The following is a 5565-nucleotide window of genomic DNA, read 5'->3' as shown; positions in this document are numbered from 1 at the left end:
AGACCTGCACCATTTGAACATGCTTATGTTATGGGGCTTCATCGTTTGTATACTTTAACACTCCAACGAACACCCCTAAGCTCTAAGAAAAATATAGACTATGTGTTACTATTTTCGATCAGTTCAGACTTGTCACGCATATGACTGTCTTTAAGGAGACACCTGAACTCTCTTTGCAAATCATTTTACTCTCGTCGGTGAACCGTGAGACCCAAAATAGAGTGAACGCGCCTTTTTCAAAGAGAGTCATATACGTGGCAGGTCAGTACTCACTGAAAATAGTAACAGATACTCTATTTGTTTAGAGTGTACATATTTGTAATCTTCTATATTGAGGTTTAATGGGCCAACCTCCGTCCTGCAATTCACATAAAAAAGACAGATGATTATGACTTGCAATCTCTATCTGTGCACGCGTACGTCTCAACATATTAGCAGACTGCTCGGTCGATTACGCTGACCTTATCAATATGCATACTTGATTATAAGAGTAGTCATATTGTCTCTTTGTTGTCTGCAGCTAGTACTTGCGAAGACGTGTAACCTAAAACGTAAAAATACAGGCTGCATAAAAAAGGTTGTTACTGCACGGCCTCTCTAAGGAAGGGTGAGAAAGGAAAGGCAGGCGGCGAGGAGCCGCATCATTGCGTGCTCGCACCGAGATTTAGCGCCTGCCCAAGATGGATGACCCCGCTGATTAAGAACGGCACATCCAGTGGAGAAAGGAAGTCGGGGCAACGGGGCCAGCCGTGTCATCGGAAGAAAGACCGCCTCACGCACGGAGCGGGAAGGGGAAGAGGGGCAGCACTGTTTCCTCGAGTCTCTGCGATTGTCAGACTCATACAGAGAAAAGTCATTTTTGACGGTTTCCCATTATGTGCTTCGGCTCGACTAATTGTTTCCGCTTTCTCCCGCGACACGAAGGCAGCACTCGTCTTCGCTGGCCGGGACAAGAATGAACATCGCATGCGAGCTTAAATGAGATGCTCTCCTGGCGGTTCTCTTCTGCAGATGCCGTGCTGCTCACCTGTGCTCGAATTTTTGAGTGATTGAAAGCTTATTGAGGAAATTAAGCGGAAACGTACCATCTCACACGAAAGCGTTAAGGATCTGAGATTTGCGGTAAGGCTGAATCCTCGCTTTGTATGAGAACATAGCCTCTAATTAAATGTTTCACCCTGCAGTATAACTGCTACTATCTGCACACTTTTCCGTGAAATTAGAGGGGTAGGAAGAAATCTACGTTTATCGTGGACACTTTTGTCAGCGGGAGTACATGTTGAGTACTTCGTTAAGCAATAAAACAAAAAGCAATGTACTATCGCAACATTTGTGCGCACATGAAGGGTTAGGAAAGTGAGTGAGTGAGTGAGTGAGTGAGTGAGTGAGTGAGTGAGTGAGTGAGTGAGTGAGTGAGTGAGTGAGTGAGTGAGTGAGTGAGTGAGTGAGTGAGTGAGTGAGTGAGTGAGTGAGTGAGTGAGTGAGTGAGTGAGTGAGTGAGTGAGTGAGTGAGTGAGTGAGTGAGTGAGTGAGTGAGTGAGTGAGTGCGTGCGTGCGTGCGTGCGTGCGTGAGTGAGTGAGTGAGTGAGTGAGTGAGTGAGTGAGTGAGTGAGTGAGTGAGTGAGTGAGTGAGTGAGTGAGTGAGTGAGTGAGTCAGTCAGTCAGTCAGTCAGTCAGTCAGTCAATCAGTTAGTTAGTTAGTTAGTTAGTTAGTTAGTTAGTTAGTTAGTTAGTTAGTTAGTTAGTTAGTTAGTTAGTTAGTTAGTTAGTTAGTTAGTTAGTTAGTTAGTTAGTTAGTTAGTTAGTTAGTTAGTTAGTTAGTTAGTTAGTTAGTTAGTTAGTTAGTTAGTTCGCCCTCAGGTCAAAAAAGGAATAGTGTGATCAAAACGTCTTCCACTAGACGAGCGTTAGGATCGGCCTTGACGATAAGGCCAATATAGGATTGTTTGAGCGCAATTACAGCAAAGTCTGAAGTACGCGTACAAAGGAGTTTGCTGTGCTGAGCAGCTTGGTCAGTGCTACGCAACAGCGGTAAAGGCGGGGCGGAAAGTACACATCAGTCACCGCGTTGTGTCTGTCTTCTATAAACGTTTTCCCATCATTTGTGCTATTCGATACCCCGCATATGCACAAAAGCGCTAGCGAGTACTTGCGATTGTCCACTTGCTTGTCCTGTTCGGTCATTGCACTTAAACTTTCTTAACAAGGGCGTATCCAGTGAGTTAGAACAACCCCCCCGCCCGCGGTTACGTGCGTGTTTCTTAACTATGTTTTTCTGCAGCGCACGCTCTAAAACTTGTTTCCAGCCTTCTTGCCGGTAGCGTACATCACACAATGTGTCTTGTAATTCGAAAAAAAAAGGATAGAAGTTCTGCAAGCGTTATTTTCGTTTTGGCGTTATACTTTCTCCGTACTACCGCATCCCACAAACCCTCTCTTTTGTTTATTTTTCTACAATCAGATTGTGGTTTTCAAACCTGAGATCGATTCTATACGCGCGCGGCGTAACACATTCGGAACCAACTCCCCGAGCGGGCACGCTAATTTATTGTGGCCGTGTTTTTGTTGGGAAAAGGGGACAAGAACAACGCGGTGAAGTGTTCTCGCATGGAAGGAGCAGAGTAGTTGCTTTCGAAGAACGCTTTCGCAATCGTCGTCGAGTGCCGTTGACCTCGGCTTTGACAATGACGATAGTCGCTGGTCTTGAGCAATCGCTCAAGCCTCGTCTCGAGGTCTCCAACTTTCGGGAGAGCTGTGCGAGACCACCCTCGAAGTCGCGTTGCGTTCTATAACTCGCCGAGATTTGATCGATTGTGCGGTGTGCAATGAGCGCGCCCGACAGTGAAGAAACGCCCTGTACGATGAGATCTTTCAGGCTGTATTTATAACAAAGCCGTAACAGGACCAAAACTCGGCGTACACGTTGAGTGCGACGACTGGGAACCAGCGATTGATAGTAGAGCAGACCGTTTGTCAAGGAAGAAAGTGGACACCGATCATTCAAGCCCTACAGAAGCAAAGCAAAAGCCTTAACGGGACGCTCAACACAAAGGCTAGGTTAGTTTAAACTGATAAAGTATTGTATGAAAACGCGCTTGTCATTGATATCACTGTGATAGGTTTGTTATTAGAAGAGAAAAAGAAGGTCAATGTTAATAAGAACTTGTTGTTGGGCGAGTTGGTGAGCGCTAAACCACGATGTTAACATCGTGGTTTAGCGCTAAAGAAAGACAGACACAAGTGAGAGACAGGACAGGCGCTACTAACAACTGGTTTATTGCAAGGGTTGCAATGGAATAAATACCACACTGGTGCGCAAACCCGCGGACTATTGTCCGCGGGTTTCCCTGGACCGGTCTTGGTGGCGGTGGCTGAGGCCCTACTCCGAAAACTGAAGGGCAGCGCCAAGCGAAAAACAGCGGATGAGGGAGCACCGGGGAAGAAACCTGAAGTTGTGCGGTATGTGCACAAGGTTTCGCACAACCTGAACAACATTGCCAATAGGCATGGGGTCCCGCTTGTTTTTTCGGCACCCAACAAGCTTGCACAGCTGTGCCCTCGCACAACAAAGGTGGGCTGCAAGAATAAAGGGTGCTCAAAGAAGCATGCCTCGCCTTTTGTGAAATGCGTGCAAGGAGTGGTCTATGACATACCGCTGTGTTGCGGTAAGTCGTACATAGGGCAAACAGGCCGATGCCTTAATGACCGGTTAAGGGAGCATGCGCAAAATCTAAAGAAAGTAGATGGGGCCCATCTTTCGTCCCACTGCCGAAAATGCATGTGTGAGCCGATATTTCGAGAGGCTAAGATTCTAGGAAGAAGCTGGAACAAATCAGCCCGTGAACTCTGGGAAGCGTATCATATAAAGAAAAAAGGTACTAACTGTGTTAGCGACACATCTATCTGCTTGTATAGAAATGAGATTAGGCTTTTTGATGCCACATGCCTGTAGCCTGATAAGTCGTGACGTCTTGTTACGCGTTCGTCACGTCTGCGCACCAGTGTGGTATTTATTCCATTGCAACCCTTGTAATAAACCAGTTGTTAGTAGCGCCTGTCCTGTCTCTCACATGTGTCCGTCTTTCTTTAGCGCTAAACCACGATGTTAAGGTCAATGTTGTACATTTCGAGTCGTAACCACACCACCGATACGTCATTGTGACGTCATACGAGGTTATAACTAGAATCTAGTTAAATATTCATAAGCGAATAAAAGGAAACATTTTCAAGCAATAAGTTGCAAGGAGAAGTACACTTGACGCCTTTTATGGCTTGCCAAGAGTCATCTTAATGTAAGAGTTGTGTTTGTGGTATTGTGCAAGAATAATTTAATAACGGGTAAAGTCCTGGTCCTCTTTAATGTAACCTCAATTAGATTGACGGGATTCGTTTAGTACGCGTTTTCTTACGCAAAGGTGAGACGAACAAAGCGACGGTTTTCAAAACCATTCTAACAAGCCTTTACAATGATTGGGCGGACTAATTTTTACAGCGAAAGCTGTTGCCTGCCTGCCGCCGCCACCGGTGTCCGTAACCGCTTTCGCGCACAATGAGGAAAAAAATATCAAGGATCGAGCGGGATTTTAACCCAGGCCCTCTGCGTGGCAGCCGAGCGTTCCACCATAGAGCCACGCTCGGAAACAAAAAAACAATAAAGGCGTCATGTCGGGCAAGGAGTCGCGTTAACAAATGTAATATAGCGTGGTAGACGAGTGAAATAGCAACCAGGGGTCACATAATGCGAATTTCGTAACGAGCGAGCGGTTTAAAGCTTCTCACCCATTAGAAAGGGCTTAGCCGTAATTCTTCATCGTCATCAGCCTCAAAGTGCACACAGTGCCTCACAGATAGCGGGTACCTCGCTTCTCCGCAGAATGATTAATAATGACATAGTGGGTGCTTGCCTACTTCGAAAAATCACAATTTACCGCGTCGTGCGTATTTTGCAACTGTACTTGTAGTGGTCATCCCAGAAGTGTTTACAACGGGCTCTTAAAAAGCCGCTCCTCTAGCTTTTGCTGTGACTGTGCTGCGTGTTCCGCGCAAGCCTGGCGTTTCTTTGTTTGTTTGTTTGTTTTGTAGTTTGCTTGCTTACTTATCTGCCTGGTTGTTCATGTGTTTTGATTTGATTTGTTTTTTTTCTTTATTTGTCGGAAGGCAACATCCCGAACTGTATCATTATCTAACAGATATAAGGCGAAGGCACACGGCAAAATGCTATAAATGCAGTACGGTGGTGCAGAACAACTTTCAGCCACGATATCTTATCATTCTGAAGCGCCCGTGTTATGGCTTTGCCGAAGAAGCCGACCTGCGACAAAACTTTATTACGTCGTTGCTTCCACACATCTTTAGAGTTCCTTCTTACATTTTTTTTCTCTTTCCTGGTGAACGGTTGTTAACTTGTGGAACACAGTTTGAAGGCTTACGGCAATGAGCGTCTCTGTTGAAATCGCCTCAAATCTATAACAGAAAAAGAAAGACAAGAAAATTGAAAGAAGACATCTCCACGTCGTTTGCTCGGCAAACGTTATCGTTACGCTCGCTCGTTCGCAAACTCTTTTG

Source organism: Rhipicephalus sanguineus, chromosome 6 (assembly GCF_013339695.2).
Source record: "Rhipicephalus sanguineus isolate Rsan-2018 chromosome 6, BIME_Rsan_1.4, whole genome shotgun sequence".
Classification (NCBI taxonomy): Eukaryota; Metazoa; Arthropoda; class Arachnida; order Ixodida; family Ixodidae; genus Rhipicephalus; species Rhipicephalus sanguineus.
Note: the sequence above shows the minus strand (reverse complement) of the source record.